General features: G+C 38.0%; 1 pseudogene; it reads right to left on the reverse strand.

Moving 5' to 3' along the window:
- Positions 1 to 25,414, reverse strand: part of LOC103670657 — a 104,741-nt pseudogene extending 79,327 nt beyond the window's left edge.
- Between the last annotated feature and the right edge of the window lie 431 nt (positions 25,415 to 25,845).

The raw sequence follows: 25,845 nt of genomic DNA on the forward strand, positions 1-25,845 counted from the left end.
ACAGGGCCTTTTTTCCCTGCTAGGCAAGGATGACATTGCTGACTCCTCACCCATTCTTCCTCTTAGCTGTTTTCAATGGTTTGAAGGCTAATTCTGATTTGGTCTGCATCCACTTCAAAACAATACTTTCAGACAAATTTTCACTCAGGTTGTGCTTTTATGTAGTCAATTATCACACACTGTGCTGATTTAGAAACTGGCTGCATAAAGACAGAAGAGAAGAAATCGGCTCAGTTAAATGAAGACTTTCAAGGAAACTTTAAGAGCTATGAAATTCTGAAATATTCTCCTGGGGAAGAGTTGCCTATTAAGGAAAAGGAAAGCAAGATTTTTGCTGTGTCCTTTAGCCATTTTCTTGAAACATCCTGACACAAGCACAATAGGCTCAAGCTGCTTCTCCGTACTGTGGTAAGCCAGCAGGGGAAAGAGAAAGAAAGGCACTCAATATTTGTAATTCCTGAGAATGACACTTACCTGTTTAAACATAAAAGGAAGTCTTTTCACGGCATATGGTTATGCTATGGCTAGTGTATAAACATAATTAATTAAGCATCAGCTTTTATTCTACTATGCAGTGATTTACAAACCTACATTGGATGCATTTGAAATACAGATTCAAATGGCGTGCTGGGCAGCTTCTCAGATGCTTCCAGTCATCTTCCTGAGATGACTTCCTTGTATAATCCCCCTTCTCGAGTGCCTTGCTTCTAACTCATACTCTCTGTGTTGAGGAGACGTTCCTTCCATGACCAGATTACAAGAGTGACCTCCATCTTGCTAGCAGACTCTCTCTCCCTTGTTGGTTTTGATGAAACAAGTCGTCGTGTTTGGAAGGTCCTAGTGGCTCGTAACTGAGGGTGACTTCTGGCCAACAGCCTGGAAGGAATCGAGACCCTAGCCAAACAGCTCAAAAGGAACTGAATGCTGCCAGCAATCATGTAAGTGAGATTGGGAATGGATCCTTGCCCAGCTGAGCTTTCATGAAGGACCCCGGCCCTGACCATCATCTTGACAGCGGCTTGTAGCTGCCTCATGAGAGATCCTGAATCAGAGAACTCAACGGAGCTACACCCAGATTTCTGACCCACAGGAATGCTGAGACAGTGAGGGTATGTTTTGTTTTGTTTTGTTTTATTAAGTAGGCTCCATGCCCAACCTGGGGCTTGAACTAACAAGCCTGAGATCAAGAGTCACGTTCTCTACTGACTGAGCCAGCCAGGTGCCCCGCGCATATGTTGTTTTTAAGCCATTAAGTTTGTGGTGATCTGTTACAGCAATAGATAACTAATACAAATGGCAACTATGGCAACCAAACAAGTTATTTACTTCTTTTTACTTTTACTATAGTTCATATTAGGAAAGTCAATTCGTTTATGCAAAAATACAGAGTTAACAGCGCTATTGTTCCTTGGCAAATAACCCATTGTATCTAATTACATTTACATTTCACTAATGACTTATCTTCTGGGACCTGAAATAGATTACTATTCCAAATTAGAGTTGATCAGTGTGAAACAATCCAGAAAGAAAGAATAAAATTATGAAGAGAACATTTTCAACCAAATACAATAACCAAGTATGACAGGCTGACAAAAAATAAGTTGTAGGTAATGCAGACGTAGAAGAAACGTTGTGGATAATCAGGTGCAGTCCCCAATAAAAAACTGAACCCCAGAGAACCTATTTCGTGTGCCCACAGGCTAAAAATGTTTTTTTTCCCACATTTTTAAAAGTTTGTAAACAAACAAAAAATATGTGACAGAGTGGTATAAAACAAAATAAATACTTTCTGGACTTTTACAGGAAAAGGGTGCCTACTCTTGGTCCATCACGATATGAGTTTGTGTTAGTTCAGTGTATACATTTTCGAAACTTAGAAATTGTACACCTAACAGCTTGGCACTTCTTTTTATGTCTATTTTACATCAAAAAGAAATTAAAAACTCAAACATTAGACTCTAGCCAATAATAATATGGATGTTGAAAGAAATACTCAGGAAAATTATGTTAATGTGCGCAATTTACTTTAGAGTGCTTCAAAAAATAAGACATTTATGGATGGACAGAGGAACAAATAAATATACAGATACATAATAAAGTGATTACATTAAAATGTTAATAGTAGAATCAAGGTAGTTAGCATATGCTTCTTCACTGCAAAATTCTTCCAAATTTATTGTAGATGCATGAAAATTTTGAGACTAAATTGTTAGGAAAAAAATAAAGCTGTACATGGTGCTTACTGTCAAGAACTCTATTTAACAGCTATGAATTATACAGGTACAACAAGCCCCCAAAACAGAGGTATTCAAAGTTAGTTATAACTTCATGTCTTTAACTCACTTTCAGTTTTGGCTCTAGGTCCCAGCCTAGACAGACAACTTAATCAACTTTGGATTTATCTTCATTAACAATCCAGGGATCCCTCCATTAATTCAAGCCTATAGTTTAGACATTTGCCTATTAAAGAAAAAAAAAGGAAGGAGAGAAAGTGGGAAAGAGGGAAGGCAGGAAGAAGAGAGACAGAGAGGAGAAAGAAAGGAAAAGAAATCTGCTCTCCCATGTGGGTACCCTGCAAAGCTTCCAGGCTGGACTTCCATCAGGTCTTGCCAGGCTGTCCAACCCCCACCACCCCCACCTCATTTCCCTGGCACTGCTTGTACTTCAGGTTGCAGTAGGTTTTTCTCCTGCATACCTGAACAGCAATTCACATCATTGATTTTCTCATGTTCCTATCCAGTGACCTCCTAAGTTTGTTGACATCAGGGTTCTGCTGAGACCCCATGGTAATTTCCAGTTCTTCTCCCATTCCAACAAGGAGCTGGGGCAGGCTTGGGGTCTTTGGCTCCTGCTCTTGACTTGGTGGCATCAGGTATTGCATTTGTGAGCCTGCTGCCTTCAAATTGGATTACAAGTCACCTGCACACCTACATTCTCCAAAATACCAAGAAGTATTCTATGTTGCCGCTGATACCTCTCATCTCAAGATACAGGCATAGGAGGAGAATACCTGCCCCTACTGCTTCCAACTCTATTCTCCCCATGGTGTGCATCACTAGCAGTACAACCGGCCCTGGAACCATTCTGGGATTTGGGGTAAGGTGGTGTAGTCCTGGAGGCAGTAGTTGCCACAGCAGTTTCATGATCCCCAGATCCCTGCCTGTGGCAGAGGTAGAGGCTCAACTGGCAAGACAGTTTTGGGATTTTGTTCTAGTAGTAAATTTGGGGGGCTCAGTCTGGAACCCTGTGCTTTCACCATTTCAACAATTTCACAAGCATCTAATTTATATATTAAATCTCTTTCTGCCTACATAGCTATTTTATCCATCAGAGGTCTTCAAACATCCCCATCCTATTCATCTCATTAGGGTCTCTCATTAAATATTTGGTGACTGATATGTATATATATCAAAGATGTTACTACTCTTCTCTGAGTTATTTCTTGAGAATTTTTTCAATATTTCAATAAAGAAACAAAAATATTAGAATAAATATGATAATCATATGTAATGATAGCCAGAATAATTACTCTTATTACCTAATTAAAACTCATGACAGTAAAAGAAGACTACCCTTATTCTCAAGGAGATCATTAGAAGTTATGTATTCATGAAATCAGCACAGCAAACTGGTTATTTTGGAAACACTCCTTAAGAGTTCTGAATGAACTCATGTCTATCAAAAGTTAAAGCCCTACATTTTCCACTGTATGTGCACTGGAACATTTCAACTATTTGAATAAAAATGCTATTCAGTTTATTAGATTTTTTTAAAAGCAAAATCTATCTATACAATTTTTACATGTTAATCTAAGTATATAAACCTATGATAGATGGCAAGCAAAAGTCCCATGGGACAAGCATTAAATTCTCCTGGTGTAAGGCAAAGGAAAGAATATAAAAATCTCAAACAACATGCCTATGGAGGGGAAGTGTTTACAGAAGCCACATAACCAGGTGGTCTCTCATCTAAGTTCCACTCCAATCCAATCTTGTATTAGTTTCTCAAGCCAGGAAACAGCTGCTCAATCTCATGGCTGTGTGACCACAGGCATTGGCCTTTAATCTCCTTAGGTTAACTGTATTTCAGTAAAAAGAAAAGAATATTTGAGCAATAGACCAAGCTACACAGGGGAAACTCTGAGATAACATTAATTAGAAGTACTGAAGTAAGGCAAGTGCTCTTTGATGGAAAGTTTGGGCAAAGGGAGAGAAGGTAAGCTTCTGTGTGGAAAAGATAATTGAAGACTAAGCCAATGTTTGGAACATAATGTCTCAGAGCAGCATCCATTGCAGTGGGCTGGTTTGTAATGATTGTTTATTTTAAAGTCTGAACACAAACTTTTGCTGGATAGAAACCTTTTCAAATGTGACAGGGTCAGAAGTCCTGGAAAATATCCAATGTTTTAACATCTGTTCCCAATTCAACAAATACAAAATGTCACTCTTCCCCCACCGACACACTCTCTCATCCACCTTTCTATCTCTTGAGTAACGGAAACTGGACCCCTCCATGTAACTTTTTTAGTTAGTATCAACTCTATGGTTCTGATAAACAGACCCCAAATGCAAATGGCTTACATTAAATCAAATTGTATTTCTCATGTATCTAACATGGACAGATTGGTGACTCTGGTAGGCAGCTCGTTCTCCTCCACACATTCAGGTTATGCTGAGATAATGACTATACTTCTGGTCCTCTGCATCCAGCTAGCAGAAGGGAAATGAGAACATGGGGAAGGGTCTCCTGCCCCCTTCTAAGTCCCATCCATGGTGAATGTTCTTTAATATCCTAGGCAAAACCAGTTTTCCCAGTTCAGGTTCTCCCACAGTAGTTTTTTGTTTTGTTCTGTTTTGATTTTAACAAGACCCCCTTTTAAGTGAAAATAACATTACTGTTAAACATTTTCAGAAAAAAGACCAATAACAATAATTTAAAATCTTCATAGAGATACACCCTAGTTTTCTCAGTAACTAAACAAAGACCTACAGGGTATGTGATGCTTTCACAATCAGTCAAGCTAGAGCAAGCCTAGTGGAGCATTTCTTTTATTTACAAAAGTAAAAAAAAAAAAATCATTTATACTCATGCACCTGTATACAATTCCCCTGTTTTTAATATTTTTCCTTTGGTGAGGTACTTTATTCTAATTTATAAATAAATATTGATACATTATTAACTAAAGTCTATAGTTCACATTGGGGTTCACTCTTTGTGTTTTATGTTCTGTGGGTTTTGACAAACACATAATAATCATCAATCTATCATTACAGTATCATACAGAATAATTTTAGTGTCCTAAACATACCTAAAAACTCAAAATGGATTAAAGACATGAATGTAAGACCTGAACTGTTAGACCCCCAAAAGAAAGCACAGGCAGTAAGCTCCTTGACATTAGTTTTGGCAATGATTTTTTGGATCCAAAGCACCAAAAGCAAAGGCAACAAAAGTAAAAATAAACAAGTGGGACTACATGAAACTGAAAACCTTCTGCTCAGAAAAGGGAACCATTAGCAAAATGAGAAGGCAACCTACTGAATTGGATAAAATATTTGCAAATCATATATCTGATAAGGTGTTAATATCCAAAATATGTAAAGAACTCATGTAACTCAATAGCAAAAAAGCAAACAATCATATTAAAAAATGAGCAGAGGATCTGAATACACATTTTTCCAGAGAAGACATTCAGACATATGAAAAGATGCTCAATGTCAAAACTACAATGAGATATCACCTCATACCTATCAGAATGGCTATTATCAAAAAGTGTTGGCAAGGATGTGGAGAAAAAGGAATTTAATGTACTGTTGGGGAGATTATAAATTGGTGCAGCTGAAAACACGAATTCAAAAAGATGTATGAATCCTATGTTCATTGCAGCATTATGTACAATAGCAAAGATATGGATATAACTTAAGTGTCTACCAAAGAGTGGAATACTATTCAGTCATGAAAAAGAATGAAATCTTGCCATTTGGGACAAAGATGGATCTAGAGGGTATTACACTAAATGAAATAAGTCAGACAGAGAAAGACAAATATCATGTGATCTCACTTACATAACAATACAAACAACATAACAAATGAACAAACAATACAAAATAAAACTCATGGATACAGTGAACAAAATTGTAGTTGCCAGGGAGAAAGCTGTTTGCGGGTTGCACAAAACGGATGAAGGGGGTCAAGAGGGACAAACTTCCAGTTATAAAATAAGTAAGTAATGGGAGTGTAATGTACAGCATGGTTACGATAGTCAATAATATTGTATTGCTTTTTTTTTTTGGTATTGCATATTTAAAATTTGCCAAGAGAGTAGATCTTAAAAGTTCTCATAAGAAATTTTTTTTTCATAAATTCGTATGATGGATTGTGACTAGACTTATTGTGGTTATCATTTTACAGTGTATCCAAACATCAAATCATTACATTGTATACTTAAAACTAACATAATATGTCAGTTATACTTTATTTTATTAAAAAGATCTTATATGTAAAGAACTTGGAAGATGTTAAGTTTGATCATAAAAAAAGAAAAATTCTAAACAAACTGAAAAACAACAACTTTTCTTGGACATATCAGACAGAAGAGCTTACAGGGCACACCAATACTCCCAAATCTGCAAAGAGTGAAGAATGCAGAGTTACAGCTGAGATCTACTTTCTGGGAGCAGAAGAAGCAGAAGTTACAAACTTCTAGGAACACAAGCATGGTAATTTTGTTGAACTACAGGAGGGTGAATGTGAACCAGTATGAGACTATTGGGGCCACCATCTTAGGGAGATTCCCCAAACTTTTTTGGATTTTACTTCTAGTAAGATCAAATTTTCACAAAGAATAGTTAAGAAGGATTCCTTCTTATCTCTCTCCAAATAGGGGAAGAACAATATTGCAAAATAAAATTAGAGAATTTTTGATAAGAAAAACTACTCTCTAGGAGAAAAGAACTTACTAGTTTCTCATTCCACCTGGAAAATGGACTTTCTCTGATTCCAGACCCCCTTAGACATCCTGTCTCATCTAGGAGGGAAAAAGCCTAAGAAACACTTGAGAAAGTCACAGGACCATTAAAAACTGAGATTTAACCACAATGTTATAAATGCTTTTTATTTCCCATGTGTTGTGTCCATGTAGCAGGACTCCAGAATACTAATGGCAGATGGCAACTGGAAGAGCTGCATGAAGCAGACCTTATTTAGGGAGGGTTTCCTAGGAAAGACCTAGGAGAACATGGAGACACAAACAAGGACACTAAAAGAATATGAAGACTTGGGCACCTATAGCTCCTGCAACTTCTACCCAGATTTACACCAAACCGCATAATAGTGACCTATTTACCAAATATTCTATTATCTAATATATTATTCCCAGCTTTCAATAATGATAAAAAATTAAAAGTCATGCTAAAAGTCAGAAAAAAGCACAGTTTAAAGAGACAAACAAGATGAGAACCAGACTCAGATATGAAAAAAAATCGTGGTTATCATACAGGAAATTTAAAATAACTATGACTAATATATTAAGGACTCTAAGGGAAAATGTAGGCAACATACAAAATAGATGGGGAATGTAAGTAGAGAGGAAATCTTAAAAAGAGAATCAGGGGCACCTGGGTGTCTGAGTTGGTTAAGCATCCAACTTTTGATTTTGGCTCAGGTCATGATTTCAGGGTCATGAGATGGAACTCTGTATCTCTGGCTCTGTGCTGGGAGTGGAACCTGCTTAGGATTCTCTCTCTCTCCCTCTCTTTCACCCCTCCCCAGACTATCCCTCTCTCTCTCATTCTCTCATTCTCTCATTTTCTCAAAAAAAAAAAAAAGGAATAAAAAGGAAATGCTAGAATAAAATGTGCTGCAACAGAAGTGGAGATTGTCTTTTTTAAAAAGATTTTTTATTTATTTTAGAGAGGGAGAGACAGCATCCTCAAGAAGACTCCCTGCTGAGCATAGAGTCTGACACCGGGCCAATCCCAGGACGCTGACATCATGATCTGAGCTGAAATCAAGAGTCAGATGCTTAAACAATTGAGCCCACAGGCACCCCTGAAGATTGTCTTTAATAGTTAGACTGAACACAACTGATGAAAACATCAGTGAGCTTGAAGATGGGTCAATAGAAACATATCAAACTGAGATGCAAATGGAAAAAAGATAAATAAAAACACCAAAGCACCCAAAACTGTGGATGTACAATGTACATATAACTGGAATATCAGAAAGAGGAGAGAGAATGGAGAACAAGAAATGTCAAAAGTAATAATGGAGAATTGTCCTAACCCTGCACTTGAAACTAATGTAACATTGTGTCAACTCTATTTCAATTAAAAAAAAATTTCCTAACTTAGCATCAGACATTAAACCATAGATACAGAAAGTTCAAACAATAAGGAGCAGGATAAGTACCAAAAACGCTGTACCTAGGCATAACCTATTCAAAGTACAGAAGGCCAAAGACAAAAAATCTTGAAGAGATAAGAAAAAGCATCTTACTGATAGTGGACAAGGATTAGACCTCCCCTCAGAAACCATGCAAGCAAGATGAACATGCAGTGAAATATTCAATTTAAATATTTTAATGTTAAAAATCTCTCTGACTTAGATTTCTATAAAAACATAATTATTCTTCAAAACTTAAGGAGAAATAAAGACTTTTTATAAGACTTTTTTTAGGTCTGCAAGAAATGTTAAGAAGTTTTTCAGTTGAAGGAAAATAATGCAGGTCAGTAACTTAGATCTACATAAAGAAATGAACATCAGAGAAGGAATAAATAGAAGGAATATAAAATAGTTTATTTTTCTTATTCTTCATTAATTTAAAAGATAAATTTAAAAGTAATAAACTTCACAATGTATTTGGTAATTACAGAATGTTAATAAGTGAAACAAATGACAACAATGTGATAAGATATGGGAGGGAAAATTTGAAATACTCTTGTAAGATACCAGTATTACAATTAAAATGGTATAATGTTGTTTGAAGGTGGACATAGATTACTTTAAAATTTATGTTTGAAACTCTAAGACAACTAAATTTTTTTAAAGACGTGTAATATGTATGTTAAAAGATGACATAAAGTGGAATAATATTAATGTTTAAACAAAACCAGAAAAGACAAATAAAGAAGGGGACAAAACAAAACAAAGAACAATGCATCAAATAGAAAGCCTTTAAAGTATGGTAGATTCTAATTCAATGTATCAATAATCATTTTAAGCCTCAGTGGTCTGAATGTACGAGTGAAGAGCCAGAAATTGTCAAAGTGGATGAAAATGAGATTTAACAATATGTATCCCCCCAAAAAACTCACTTTAAATATAAAGATTCAAACAGGTTAGAGTAAAGGAATGGAGAAAGATCTACCATGCTAACACTAAAAAAAGAACACTGGCGTGCTATTTCAGTATTCATTTCAGTATTTATTTCAAACTAAGGTGAATTCAGGAAAAAAAAATATTATCCAGGATAAAACAAAGCATTACATAATAAAATTCACCAAGAAAACATAACAGTTCTTAAAGTGTGTAAGTCAACCATGAAGTATCATTCCACTCTCTTGATGAAAAGGAGTCCAGTGTAATTTTTAGTCTTGATCCTCTGTAGGTGAGGCGTTCTCTGACCACCTCCAGCTTCTTTCTAGGTTTTCTCATTGTCTATGATATTCTGCAGTTTGAATACAATATGCCCTGGTGTAGTTGTCTGGTATTTATTTAGTTTTCTCTGAGCTTCCTAGATCTGTGGTTTTATATCTGTTGTTAATTTTGGAAAAGTCTGCCATTAGTATCTCTAATACTTTCCCAATTCTTTTCTCTTTACTTTTCTCCTGGTATTCCCATTATGGAAATGTTATACCTTTTGTCATCACCGGACCCTTCTCTTGGATGTTCTGTTTGTTTGTTTTCTTCTTTCTTTTTTTCTCTTTCCTTTTCATTTTGGGAAGTTTCTATTGACCAATCTTCAAGCTCACTGATTCTTTCCTCGGCTGTGTCCCATCTACTTATCCACCCATCAAAAGCATTCTCCTATGTTACAGTCTTTTAAAATTTATTTATTTATTTATTTATTTATTTATTTATTTATGCAACCATTTCCTTTGATTCTTTCTAAAAATTTCCATCTATGTTAATGATCTGTTTTTGCCTGTTGTCTACTTTTGTCATTGGAGCCCTTACCATATTAATTATAGTTACTTTAAACTCTTGGTCTGATAATACCTCTCTTGTGTTTGAGTCTAGTTCTGCTGCTTGCTCTGTCTTCACACTGTGTCAAACACATTCTGCCTTTTGTAGGTGTCTCAGTCCCTCAAGCTGCTACAACAAAATACCACAGACTGGATGTTTTATAAACAGCAAATGGTTATTTCTCACAGTTCTGGAGACTGGAAGCCCAAGATCAAGATACCAGCATGTATGCATTCTGATAAAGGCCGCCTTCTGGATTTCAGACTGTCAACTTCTCACTGTATCCTCACAAGGTAGCAAAGACAGGGGAGCCCTCTGGGGTTTATTTTATAAGGGCACTAATCCCCTTCATGAGGGCTCCACCCTCATGATCAGATCACCTTCTAAAAGTCCCACCTAAATATATCATATTGGGTATAAGATTTCAACATATAAGTTTGAGGAGAACACAGGCATTCAGATCATAACAGTATGCCTTTTAATTTTTTGTTTAAAGCCAGACATATGAAAGCCAGACAAAAGAAACTGAGGTAAATAGGCATTTAGAATGACACTTTATGTTTGTCTGGCTAGGAGTTAGGCTGTGGCTTATGGTGTGCTATAGTTGTAGGTGTCAGAGGCTAAAATTTCCTCTGGTGTCCTTGTTTTTTCTCTTCTGTTGTGTTTGAGTTTCTCTAGAGACTTCATCTTAGTTAAGACTGAGCCGTGCTGGTTTTTGGATTGCAATCTCCTGCTGCTATATTGGAGCCCTATTGAGGTGGTGATTAAGTTCATGGAGGATACCAAGCATTCTATAGATCTATGATTTGGTTTTTGGATTGCAATCTCCTGCTGCTATATTGGAGCCCATTGAGGTGGTGATTAAGTTCATGGAGGATACCAAGCATTCTATAGATCTATGATTTGGTCTGTCTTTTAGTGAACTTGTTCCCCTGGGCTGTGAACTTTACAGGTGCTCCTCAGTATGCCCCCACCACCTCAGGTGAGAAAAAAAGAATAAGGGTGACTGATCTTTGGCACTTCCTTTTTCAGTTAGGCTCTTATCAAGCCCAAGGTGGTTAGGCTCTGGAAAAATAGTTTCCCTTGAAGGCTGATTTTTGTTATGGAGAAAAGAATATGTGGGGTTTTTGTTTGTTTGTTTGTTTGTTTGTTTGTTTTAAGTTTCAGAGTTAGAGTTTAGTGATTCAACAGTTGTGTATAACACCCAGTGCTAATTATGTCATATGCCCTCTTTAATATCCATCACCCAGTTACCCCATTCCCCCACTCACCTTCCCTCCAGCAACCCTGTTTGTCTCCTACAGTTAAGAATCTTTTATGGTTTGTCTCCCTCTCTGGTTTTGTCTTATTTTTCCCTCCCTTCCCCTATGATCCACTGTTTTGTTTCTTAAATTCCATGTATGAGTGAAATCATATGGTAATTGTCTTTCTCTGATTGACTTATTTCATTTAGCATAATACCCTCTAGTTCCATCCAGGCCATTGCAAATGGTAAGATTTCATTCTTTTCAATGGCTGAATAACATTCCAGTTTATATATTTTGTACACACACACACACACACACACACACACACACCACATCTTCTTTATCCATTTATCTGTCAATGGACATCTGGGCTCTTTCCATAGTTTGGTTATTGTGGACATTGCTGCTTTAAACATTGGGGTGCAGTTGCCCCTTTGACTCACTATTTTTGTAACTTTTTAAGTAAATACCTAGTAGTTCAATTGCTGGGTTGTAGGGTATATCTCTATTTTTAACTTTTTGAGGAGCTTCCATACTGTTTTCCAGAGTGGCTGCACCAACTTGCATTCCCACCAACAGTGTAGGAGGGATCCCCTTTCTCTGCATCCTCACCAACATCTGTTGTTTCCTGACTTGCTAATTTTAGCCATTCTGACTGGTATGATGTGGTATCTCATTATGGTTTTGATTTGTATTTCCCTGATGGTTTATTTTTAAATGGTTATTTTCTATACCCCCCCCCCAATTTTCACATCCCTCCCATACCTCCAACCCCTATCCCCACCCCAACTATAAGAAGAACAAGGAGATTTTTCACTGAGAATCTGGTATTTCTCATCCCGGTATCAAAGGCTAAAGGGGACTGGAGTTGGATATTTCCTTTTCCCCAGTTTGGTTAGGCTCTAGTAAAACCCCAATCAGTTAGCCTTTGGTGAAATAATTTCTGTTGAGACCAGGCCTTGCGGAGAAGTACAGAATGCTCTCAGCATATTTCAAAATAGCTATCCATCACCACTCTTTGCCAGAAGCACAAGGGAATTTTTCTCCAATCCTCACTGAAAACCTAGTAGGGCTCCTGGAGTTAAAATTCATGGATGTATGAGAGCTCCCATTAGACTGGCCCCCTGGAGTTTTTAAATCTCAATCTTGTTCACATTGAGTCTCTAGCAACTCACCAATTACAGTTCAAGTTTCCACCCCTGGTATTGGTGGGCTTCTGCTCCAGTAGGCTGATTCTCCTTAATCATCTGCATCTCCCATTCTGCGAGCAGTAGTCTGCCTTGTGTCCTCAAATTTATGATAGAGCTGAAAAGGTTGTTGATTTTCAGTTTAGCTTTTTTCTTGTTGTGAGGAAGTGAATGATGACTTCCAAGCTTATGTCATACCCAAACTGACTGCTTTATTTCTCACTTTCTTTTCTTCCCACATGTTGTTCATACAAGAAAGTAAATATTATAAAAGAATGGTTAGAGATGTATCATTGTTGCAACATGGATGGCACTGGAGGAGATAATGCTAAGTGAAATAAGTCAAACAGAGAAAGACAATTATCATATGGTTTCTCTCATCTATGGAACATAAGAACTAGGAAGATCAGTAGGAGAAGAAAAGGATAAAGAAAGGGGGGTAATCAGAAGGGGGAATGAAGCATGAGAGACTATGGACTCTGAGAAACAAACTGAGGGCTTCAGAGGGGAGGGGAGTGCGGGAATGGGATAGGCTGGTGATGGGTAGTAAGGAGGGCATGTATTGCATGGTGCACTGGGTGTTATACGCAACTAATGAATCATCGAACTTCACATCAAAAACCAGGGATGTACTGTATGGTGACTAACATAATATAATAAAAAAATATTATTATAAAAAAAAGAAAGAAATGTATCATTGCTTACACAGATTACTAATTCCCAATATTAAGAAAGCCTGAAAGGCTTATGTCAAGTAAAAAAAAAATTATATATATATATATATATATATATATATATATATATATATATATAAAATTCTCTACTGACTGTGAAGATTTCTTTGACATTAAACACAGAAAAAAATTACATATGCCTTGAGGATTTAACTGGCTGATGTAGAGTTATGCTATTTATATTTCAAATCATCCCTCTCTTTTTTGTTATAGATCCCTGGGCCTCTAGTGTCCTCTGATGCAGACTTTTTTTTTTTTTTTTTACCAGGTTTTACCAGCTCTTTGTGGTAAGATGATATTATCTCGCTGATCCATGAACCAAAGGGCGTGTGCAAACTGAAGTTACATTAGCTTTTTATTGCCCTAAAAATTATAAGCTTACTCTACAATTTATTGTTTGCTGTCATTCAGGCTTTTCTATTTTATAAGCAACATAACTGCCTCTCAAGGTCATCTGTTCTAGTAGTATCTTTATGGGGTACTTTGATTCTCAAGGTGTTCTAAGATACATTTTTCTAGGTTAAGCATTACTTCATTTTTCCTGGAAATGTATACATTCTCACCAAACTCCACTTTGCCACTGAGGTCTCAAATAAGAAGTGAATGCCTCCCAACTGTGATATTATCTGAGAATTAATTATTAAGTCTTTTAATCCTCTCACCAAATGGCTATAGAGTAGAGCTAAAGCCACCTTGATGTACAATAACCATGGATTTGTACCATTCAAACATATAAAATGCATTTTTGTTATTATTAAAACTATAGATTACTGGTAAGAAGGCAGTCTTTTCTTAAATCACTGATAGTAATTAAGCATGCCGAAAGTCTTTCCTGATTTAGCAGCTCTGTGTTTTCCACATCAACTACAGCTAATATGTCAAGGATCAGAGCTAAGAATAAGACAGCTATTTGAGACTAAGCACAGCAGCCAAAATGATACAGCCTCTGTTGGAGAAATATTTGCTCCAGAGCCTGTGCCAAAGGACTGCTCCTCTTGGTGCTACCATCTGTGGCTTTTCAACAGACAACATAGGTCTTTAGATTGGGAAGAAAGGGCACATTTAAGCAGCCTGCTGGTTCATTAATTTATGCATTCAACCACGACTTCACTATAGTGAGTACACGCTATGGCTCAGGCTATTTTATTTCCTGGGAATGCAGTGATGGGTAGCATTCACTATGTTTTGCTGAGGAGCAGCTCAGAGACTATGGACGCTACACGGAGGTAATTTCAAAGGGTTATAGGAGAAAACAATGAAAGAATCTGACTGTGACAGTAATAAGGGAAAAAATAGTCTTCGTGTAGGAGATAGCATCTCCAAGTTGCACCTTAAAGATTAACAAAATAATATCCAGATGAGGAAGAAGATTGTGTTTCCAGCAAAAGGAGAAGCCTGAGGAAAGGCTGGAAGATTCAAAATAATTTGGAAAGGCTTGAGTATGATCAGGGATATAGGGTAGTCTGTGTATAAGATAAAAGATATCCGAACATACTTATATATGCATGTGGAAAGTAGCCAAGGATAAGGATCAGCAAATAGGGAAGAATCCAACAGAATGATTGAGGGCTTTTAGCAAATTAGAAGCACATATATTTAACATAGGCTTAAAGTTAAGAGAGTGAACATATATGCAATGATTTTGCCAACTTTCACTAAGAAACATTTTGCTGGGTTTCCTACTAGTAATAAAAAACATTGATCTTCAGTAAAATAAGATTAGTAGAAAAGTCAAAATTTATCATGGGCAGCATTAAATACCCACAATATAATGGAACACACAATGTATTTGTGGCAAACCTAATGGATAGTTTAATCCCTTTGACCATCAGTGCCTTGACTTCTAACATCAAAGAAAACAGGCCGTGGATATTACAAAGAATACACAGTAGGAAGTTGTGGAGAAGGAGAATTAACAGGGTTACAGAGTAGAAGGCTGACACTGAGTACAGGGCTCACATGCAATCCAGAAGAGGAGGAGAGGCAGATGAAATTGAAACAGGGGTTATTGGGCTGGCTATACTGAAATAGAATTGAGGGGGGAAGATGAAGGCTCAGATTTCCAAAATAAGAAAAAGAAAGATGAAATCAGAGAAGAAATGGTGGAAATTCACTGATTTGAGGATCTGAATAATTCAATAACTTGAATAAATAGTTTCAAAAGATTCAAAAGGTATTGAAATTTAAGGTTTCTCAAAGGAGTTTTCCCCAAATGACTGAGGATGATGATTCAATGTAACAGAAAATGTGATGTTTTTAAGATACTAAATGTAAAAAAAAAAAAAAAAGACTAATAACGCCTTTACACTTTGTTCTTGAAATTAGATTTCTGCTTCTCCAGTTAACATAGTTCTTCATATGATCTTCCATGTCTTTCACAAATACTAGCTCCTGAATTACACAAAACAAAAATGTAATATTAATGTAAACGGGCCTGTTTCATCTCATTTCAATGATATGTTCATACTCTGCCCCCTAGTACTCAGCTCCCAACCTGCATGTGACACCAAAGGTAGACATTATCTCCACTGAAAAATCTATCCTAAACCCATGCTCCTACTCCAGCTAAATTATTCTCCTCTACTCTTTGCAGCTAAATCAAGCTATGCAACCATCTAGCAACCCATGTACCATATAATACCGAACTACGACCATTCTTCCATGCAAGGCTCTCTCCCATGGATTGCGAGTATCTTGAAAAAGCAGTGTCTTATTTACCTTGTATCCTTAGTATACGGATGTTACTTGGTAAAAATTCGTTAAACTGAATGATATGGTACATCCCAATCTTCTATTTATATTTGTGGGTACACACCTTTGTTTCTAAAAAAAAAAAAAATAGTAAGAGTAGCTAATGTGAATTGATCATTTACATGCCAGACACTCTATATTCAGTGAATCACTAAACACAATGATCCTATATTACACATTATTATTATTCCTATTTTACTGATGAAGACAATAAGTATTTTTATATAATATTTATAGTACTGAATTTTTTGTATATGATTACAGAGATTGTCACTCTAGAGTTACTTGTGTACATCAGCTGCTCATGGGTATATCATCTGAAGGGTATCATTCACCACCAATAAGCATGGCTCACAAAAAGACAGTGATTATTTCCCAGGGTAGAAAGCGAGAGACGTACCCTCAAGGAAATACATAAACACTTCAGTGAAAGAGATGTGGAATTTAGTAAATGCCATTCAGATGATTTTGAAACCTCTTGAATGTAGGCGTGAAGAATTGCCTACCTCCTCATTGAGAACCACTAACTATGCTTAGACTCATATCACCAATGTTCTAAAATGAAGGGCAGGAAAAAAAAAAAACCTCGCTCATTATGGAAATCTTAAAAGAGTAACTTTGCCGATTGATGCGGGTAGAACAGAAACCTTAGCTATCTAACTGGAAAATGTGCCAACTCTCCTTCTATTTCCTGAGTTGGGAAAAATTAGAAAATGCCCCTGAGAAGTGAATGTTTGCTGGATTTATCTCCAGAAGAAGGAGGTGGGTGGACTTAAGGAAGGGGCGGGCCCACCGATTAAAAGGTAGACATACATGTTGCACGTAGAATAAGGTGAAAATGAGCAAGTACCTTGACTCTCAATCTTTTAACACTCAATTTGGCGATCACCCACAATAGAGAAAATCATGAAGGATTCCTAGTATAAAGCACCTTCTTTTTCTGTGAAGACTTTCCCGTGTAGTTATAAAACTGCACTGACAGCAACAAGATTTATTGAAGAAAACATTATTTCTCTATTCGAGAGAAATAATGCCAGATCTCTAAGCGAGGTAGGGTCACAAGGTGCCATAACGAACACCAAGTTCATCTCCTCCTCCCTAAAACAGTAATAAACAATGTGAAAGGAGGTACACACACACACAGGACAAAGGATAAAGGATCATCAGGAGATAAACCATGTAAAAAAATAAATAAAACCTCCAGAAGACAGAGAACGGATAAAGAAGCAATGCAGAAGCTGGAGAAGTTCACAGCCTGTGTGAGCATCATCAGGAAAATTGCAAAAGTATGACTTGATCTTCTCCGCAAAAGCTCAGAGATGCTTTGAACTTCAAAATGCCAAAGATAACTGTGAAAGGTTGGTGTGAAACCGGAATGGTATTTGAAAATCTACGTAAAGCAAACCTATCCTTCCGCCACTTTCCCTTACGCTTACTCAAGAAAACTGACGCCTACCCTCAATCAAAAAGTGGGAGAGGTATTTTCAAAAGGTTTTCAATGGTCCTTCAAAAACGACTGCCTTGCTTACTCTCCCTGGAGTAAAGATCCCCCATGTGCTGTGTTCATGGATACATAGTTTCAATACTATTTTATATTGCCTCTAAAAAAACCCCACTTTTTATCTTATAATATATTTTACTTATGAAAAAAATGAGTAAAGTTAGCCTAAGGAAATTCCTCACATCCCACACCCAGTTTCCTCTTTTATTAACATCTTACATTAGTATGGTGCGTGTATTACGACTAATGAACTAACATCTGTACCTCTATACATTCTGATTAACTAAGGCTCATCCTTTATTCATATTCCTTAGTTTTTGTCTAATGTCCTCTTTCTGTTCCAGAATTGTACCCAGACTACCACCTTACATTTTCTTGTCATGTCTTCTCAGGTTCCTCTTGGCTGGGAGAGTTTCTCATACTTTCCTTGTTTTTGATGACCTTGATAATATCCAATACTGGTCATTTTTTCAGGTTGGGTATTTGCACAACGCTCCTCAAATGGGATTTTCAGATGTTGTTCTTAGGATTAGATTAAAGTTGTGGTGTGTTTGGAGAAAGATCACAAAGTGTCGTTCTTATCACAGTATATCAAGAATACATGTTATCGACATGACTTATCAGTGGTGTTAACCTTGATCACCTGACCGAGGTGGTGTCTCTCAGATTTCACCAGTAGAAAGTTACTCTTTTTTTTTTCTTTCTTACTGTCCTCTTTGGAAGAAGTCACTGTGCATAGCCCATGCTTAAGAGTGAGGCATTGTGTTCCTATTCCTTAGGGACAGAGTAGGTGTGTGAATTATTTTGAATTCTTCGACACAAGAGATTAATCAATCTATCTATCATCTATCTATCTATCTATCTACTCATTTATTTTATATCAGTATAGACTTATGGATATTTATTTTATACTTTAGGTTATAATCTACTACTGAGTTATTTTATTGCTCAAATATCCCAGCTTGGGCCCCTGAGAGTTCTTTCAATTGGTTCCTGTGTCTCTTTGGTATGCATCCATTGTTGTGATTATTTTTTGAGCATTTCCTCACTTTCTGGCACTACAAGATGCTTATCTTGTATATTCTCTGTACCAGCTTGCGTAGGCCATGTCTCCAAGGAGTCCTGGTACCTTTTATTGGAGAATGGTATCAGAAACCAAGATCTTGGTATTGAGGGGTTATTACCTAATTTAACATATGAATGGAAATCAAGGCTCACAAGACACTTAAGTGAATCTTCAATGTGAAAAAGAAAACTCAAAATATATACTCAGAATCATTGTACATCATTGTGAAATTTCAGAACACCAAGGATAAATAGGATATATTAACAGCTTCCAGAGGGGGGAAAGACTGGCTTTTTTTAACAATGAAAAATAGCATTAGGTTGGCATTAGATGTCTCAAATCTCAACACTGGATCTTAGAAAAAAAATAGCAGAACCTTAAAATAAAACATTTTCAGACATATGAGGATGTGGAAAATGCATACTACATCAATCTTTATTAGGAGGTTACTGGATGTTTTTGTTCCAAGAAAATGAAGGAACACACCATTAAAAAAAAAAAAAAAGAAGACCATATATCCTGATCAGGGGCAGGGAGGTGGGGGGACAGAAGGAAGGAATTTCTAGGCTAAGATTGAGCTTCTCTGGAATAAAATAAACATAAATGCCAAAGTGACAGTTCTACAGTATGCCTAATAGAGCAATTGGTCCAATGCGGAGAGACAGTGGCTCTAACAGCATCATATACAAGAAAAATGTGACTTAAGAAACTTTGTACTATTCTTGAGACTCTGAACAACTCAAACAGGTTCTTAGATCAGGCAATGAAACGCATTTTACCGGATGAGTTGACAAATGTCTTAACTCACCTTTTTGTGGTAATCATTTTGCAATATATATGTATACCAAATCTCACGTTATACACCTTAAACTTAGATAATGTGATATGTCAACATTTCTCAATAAATATATCTCAGTGAAACTGGGAAAAATGCAGTTAGAAATGCCAGAAAATAAGCAAGTTGCTGTAAAACCCAACAAAAAAAAATGTGAGGGAACGTTGTCAGAAAACATTACTTGATGTTGCTATAAGCAATATCGATACGGTCAAAATGATGTAGATATTGATTGTTTAATTAATGATAATTACAAAACTCTATGAAGAGGCAGGATGAGAGGAAACGGATGCTCTACATGGCTAAATCTCCACTCGTCAGGACAGGAAGTCAATATATAATGATTAAAACTGATGAATCAAGAAATAGTAGAAGTGGCAGGCTCAGGCAGAGGTAGAAAGAGATAGCTCTTCTTTTATTATAAGCTCCGTCTTTCTTTTTTCTATTCCAATGATCCATGTGTTGTTGTTTTTTTTAAAGATTTTATTTATTTATTCGACAGAGAGAGAGACAGCCAGCGAGAGAGGGAACACAAGCAGGGGGAGTGGGAGAGGAAGAAGCAGGCTCATAGCAGAGGAGCCTGATGTGGGGCTCAATCCCATAATGCCGGGATCACGCCCTGAGCCGAAGGCAGACGCTCAACCGCTGTGCCACCCAGGCGCCCCGATACATGTGCTATTTGGAAACAAAATGAAAATGTATTACACTTCAGTGTATAGATACAACCTTAGGCAACTAGTTAAATGTTCTATGGTGGAAGAAACCAGTTTCTCAGTTCTTTATTTCTCCATTGAGAGAGAGAGAGCACTTTTGATTTGTGAATCATTAGCATATAGATAGAATTGAAGTCATGAAGTTTTTGAGCTTGTCCAAAAAGAGTCTGGGAACACAAGGAAAGAAAGCCTGAGATAGAATCCAGACATGTCCAAGAGAAAGGTGTCATAAAGGTTAACAGAAAAAAATTGGGGGATTGATCAGTAATCATAAAGTAAGTAAAATTTTTGAGTTCTTGATATGTTTTGTGGAATGTCCTTTTATACATGTATTAACTCATTCATCCTCCCTTTGATGTTGATGCTATTATGCATATTTTCCAAATGGAGAAAATAGGGATTTTGTATAAATTATGTAAATTACCTGCATTCATATAGCAGGGCCTGGGATTTAAGCCTGAAGTCTCTCTTCAAAGATCATGTTCTTAGCAACTGAGTTATATCATGTCAAATACTGCTGAGAATTCGAGAAAGCTGGGGCTGAAGAGCTCCCCTGGCTTTGGTGTCTCCTGCAGTGACTGCTTTGCCATGAGGAAGTACAGCTCCCCTTAAGCACTGCTTGGGCAGGGACTTATTCCACAAACAATACTCCAACACCTAAAATGCTCACATCTCTGTCTTGGGAAACGTTGAGTGAATACAGAGACCTGAATATATGACTCCTACAGTCAAGGAGATAATACTCAAGTAGCCGAACTCCCCAGTCATGACAGCCAAGGTCTAGAGGAGACTTTCAGTTAACACGTCCATCCTTCCACCCCACACACCCTGTTACAGGCAAAGAACGTTTATTTTTGGCCCTCACAGCAACATCTTCTCCAATTAAGAAATAGGTCCTGTTTTTATTCTCTTTTTTTAAGCTCTATGTGCGTAAGGAGAGCTTGATTATGCTAATCAACATTACTCAGCTTCTAGATTAAGCAAGAGCTCTCGTTTAAAATCTAGGAGTGCTACAGACCACGAAATTGGGTTAATTTGGCATGCTTTTGCTGTGTGTGCGTGCGTGTGTGTGTGTGTGTTGCACCGGTGTGTGTGCAGGCGCATAATGAGAAACAGGAGCTCTCTAGCTAGGATTTTGAAGAAAGAGGAAAACACTTCCACTGCTTTGAAATAACTCTCCCCATCTTGATAAAAGAGTCCTTTTGTTCCTGGCTGTTCTCCTGGCTATGGTTTCCAGAGATTGTTTCATTTTTCCTGTTCCTTTGTTTTTGTTTCTGTCACGTCCTTTCTTCTCTGGCTCTCTCAGGAAGCCCCGAAGTTCACAAAAGGCTTAACTTCCCATGGCATAAAAATGTCAGGACTTTACCTGTTGTTGAACAAATTAAAGGCTGATGCAGAAGGAAACACCTTCGCTGAGCATTTCTATTCCATTCTAGCCTGCGGGCAAATTCATCTTGCTTGCCCTTTTTATTTCATGCATATTGATTCCAGGACTGTTCGTATAGATACGCGGTGCATCTCCTCACAGAAAGAGTGAGGGCATATAGATGTGCGGTAACACTGCTGGAGCAACTCGACAGGATGCATTCAGTGAGCAAAACATACTCCTCCTGGGAGGTTTATGCTTTCACTAAACAGAGTGCCCTCATTTGCCCTAAGGCTCTGTCTTCTGAGCTTCAGTGATTAGCAGACAGGGGTGGGGGGTGGGAAAGAGGCTGTCCCGGTGAGCTGGGTGGAAGCAGAGCCAGCTCAGAGCACTTTAGCTTTAGGGCAAACCCCTCATTAAGAAACATGTAAAGCAACACTGGCTATGGTAAAGATGGAGGCAATGAAAAGCCAACCCAGCCTGGTAAAATAGCATTTACTCTCCACACTGGTATTTAATCCCTTATGGAGTCATTTCTGCCCCTTTTTTTGATTCAACATTCCTTTCAAAACATCCTTCTATGTTGGTCAATGAGAGCAGCCGTGTTTATCTAAGTAGCGGGTTGCAGATCCTCAGATTGAAGTCAAGGTGGTTCTGCTGGTGGCAACCCTGGGGAACTTGGGGACACATCTCACAGTGTCACAAGGGACACTCAGGCCTTTTGAGACCCAGTTCCTCCTGCTATCATATTTAATCTTTATGTGAAGTGTTCACTCTCACTTAAATAACTGTAAAATGAGAAGCATCAATAAAGATAGCACCTATGTCAAGTTGGGCTTGAGTGTATAAGTTTCTCCAAATACTCCTTATTGATTAAATAGTTTGGAGCCGCTCCTATGGTAGCAAAGCCCTCAAGTTTAATGAACTATCTCAATGACAACTGGTTATGTGGTCTTAATTTTACCCTCTAGAAACATCCTCTATGAGGACTTAGTCTAACTATATAAATATTTTCTCAATCTCAAAAATTAGCCCTAAATTTCAGGTTAAATCAGCTTTTCCTCTCTATGACAGAATTGACAAGTTTTGGTGACCTGTATTTTTGCAATTTCCAAAGCAGGTGTCCTACTTTATGTAAAATATAGGCTGTAGAGTCTGTTTGTCTTTGTTTTATATAATGATTTGTTGTGTTTTTTTTTTTAAGTGTTATTAAGTATAATACAAATTCAGGACCTGAAATTGTTGATACTTTGCTTCAAGAGAAACAATGCTTCTTTGCAGCTATTTACTGGAAGGTGAGAGGGTGAGAGAACAGAGAAGCTGTCCGGTGCTAGGGGTGTACCTGCCATAAAGGGCCCCTCACTTTGCACCTGCTCTTCTACACTGCCTAGGTCTGGCTTTATTGTAGCCATTTTAACCTTGGTCTTGTATTTTCTTATATTCCTGTTTCTTCCATCAAATTGCTCTTTTCCTGAGAATTTTCCTACCTTACTTCATTCTATAGCCCCAGCGTATGGACAGTACTTGTCACACAATAGGCACATAATTATTGCTTGTTACATAAATGCTTAATAAATATCAAGCCTAAATTTACAAAACCACTAAACCAGCTGCGAAAAAAATCTTAATCTAGTCTGCACTGACTAATGAGGAATGTAGTCGCTTCCCTAATAACTACATTACTTGAGTAGCAGACTCGGGACCAGAACTTGGATCAGTGAAACCTGACTGCTTCCATATGGTGTCCCTCCTCCTCTCCCAAGGCTGCCTCTCATACTTGACTTCACAGTTCCTTAAGAGTCAGTTCGTGTCTGAGCTGGGCTGTGGTGTGAAGTGGATCAAACTTTCATGTGCTGACTCAGAAAGATGGGTCAGGGGGCGCTTTGATGGCTCAGTAGGTAATGTCTGCCTACAGCTCAGGTGATGATTCCAGGGTTCTGGGATTGAGTACTGCATCAGGCTCTTTGCTCAGTGGGGAGCTGTTTCTCCCTCTCCCTCTGCCTCTCTCCTTGCTTGTGTGCTCTCTCTCACACACTCTCTCTCTCATATAAATAAATGAAATGCTTTAAAAAGAAAGAAAGAAAGAAAGAAAAAGAGAGAGAGAAAAGAAGAAAGAAAGAAAGAAAGAAAGAAAGAAAGAAAGAAAGAAAGAAAGAAAGAAAAGAAAGATAGATGGGTCAGTAGTGATTGCCTGAACTTCCAGGCATTCTAGAACTGTGCCAGGGTTCAGAAAGAGTCCCAGTGCTGAGTGGTGATGAGTACCACGTCAGGGTATGAGTGTGTTGGTGGTTGTGCTGGAGGGAGTTGAGGTTCAAGTGCCACACATGAAATTTAAATAAGTCCCTGCTTCAACCTGCTTTGTGCAAGTCATTTCAGCAGATGCTCAGGGTAAGGGTGGCATTTAAAAATTAATGAGGAATTTACCTAGGATCTAACATTAGCCAAACAGGAAAACTGTTGTGACTGCATAAAAAGTCACAGACTGTGAAAAGAGATGTGGCACCCAAAGACCTGAGTTTGAGTTAAGAAATAGCCATCTAGCAGGTGGGCAACACTGGGCATATCATTTAACCTCTCTGAGCCTCAGTATCTTTATCTGCAAAAGGTATTAAGGGACAATGTTTTCAACAGTCAATAATAAAACAGATGGCTTAAATAATGGCTTAAATAATAATTTGTCTCATTTAACCAGAAGCGAGGAAGTAGGTCATTCTAGAGTTGGTGAACTCAGTAGCTTGTTGATGACGTGAGGACCCCGGGCGCTCCCACCTTGCAGCTCTGCCATTCTCAGGGTGTTGGAATGTCTCCACAGTAGTCACAACATGGCTTCACCAGCTCCAAAAATTTAATCCTCCCAGAGTAAAAAAATGGGGAGGAGATGGTCAGCATTTACCTGTTCATTTGCATTATCATTTCTCCAAAGTCTCCTTTTTTGTCTCATAGGCTGGAACTGGGTCCCAGCACCTGATCCCCCCAAGTTTGCCCACGGTAAAGGGGAGGGCATCCAGCATGACTGATTCTGATGAGCAGGATTCATTCCCTGGGGCCCAGGCTAAATCGCAACACACCTGAATGAAATCCGGACTCCGACAGTAAAGAGGAAGGAAGGAATTAGGACTTGTCAGGAAACCAAGTGCCTGCTATAGAAACCTAACCCGCAGATCTTTTGTGAGGCTTGAAGTAATGGGAATGAAAGTGCACTTTGTAAACTATAACTCACTGCACAGCTTAAAGTTGTTATTTCTGTCGTAATTATATTTGCTAACAGCAAGTGTTCTCACCTGGGGCATTTTGCCTCATTTCTTCACTGTGAGGAACTTCATAATAACGGGTTATCCAGGAAAGGGAAAAATTCCAACTTGTCTCCAAGTTCCTGAACTTAGGTAAATATAGCTGGTAGCTACTAAAATTAAAATATCTATGTACTTTTACCAAGGGAATGAATGTTTCCTGTTAGTTAGAATTTGAAAGAGTAATTGAGATGAGGCCTGAGGACCAATGAGGCAGAGAACTCAAAGTGGACAGATGCCATCTGGGGTAGCTGCCTCACTCCCCCCAAATTGCTTTTACCACTGGAAGCATCCCCAGATGCACATGTCTCTACCATGTGGTCCTGCCCTACTGGTCAGAATGGATTGGTCCAGAAGAGGACACCATACTGACGCTGAATCAGTCATGTTCATGTGTGATGAAGTTTGGGGTAGAAACGCAAACCTGGAGCTGCCAAGTGGAATATCCTGAAGACAGGGCTCTGGTGGGAAGGCCCACAACCTTCAGCTTCTGGAGCACTTAGCACTGCCATGGGCCGCTGGATCCCACGGGATACCATAGTACCTTACCTAGGAGGACAGCTATTTCAAAGCAAACGAGACATTTTCCCTTCCTTCTTGATGCCTCCCTTTGATCTTGTCCCATCACTGACCACACTAGTATGAACAGCCAGCTGTTTTTTTCCTACCTTCTGAATTTCAGAATTTTACATCCTCAAGAAGGAAGAGAAATTTTTCTTCTTCTAATGAATCATTCCTATTATTATATAAACATGATCTTATGCATGCCAACTTAAAATAATATCCCATCTTTTACCTGTACCACCTTCTAGAAACTGCCCATTTCTTTATTTCTATTCACAGCAGAACCCCTCAAAAGGATCATCTCTACTTGCTGCTCCACTTCTTCTTCTCCTATTCCCTCAGACACCCACTTCAATTAGGCCTCTGTTCTTACCATGATGTCTACAGTGGGCTTGTCAAGGTCGTT

This window comes from Ursus maritimus, unplaced genomic scaffold (genome assembly GCF_017311325.1).
Source record: "Ursus maritimus isolate PB19 unplaced genomic scaffold, ASM1731132v1 scaffold_6, whole genome shotgun sequence".
NCBI lineage: Eukaryota > Metazoa > Chordata > Mammalia > Carnivora > Ursidae > Ursus > Ursus maritimus.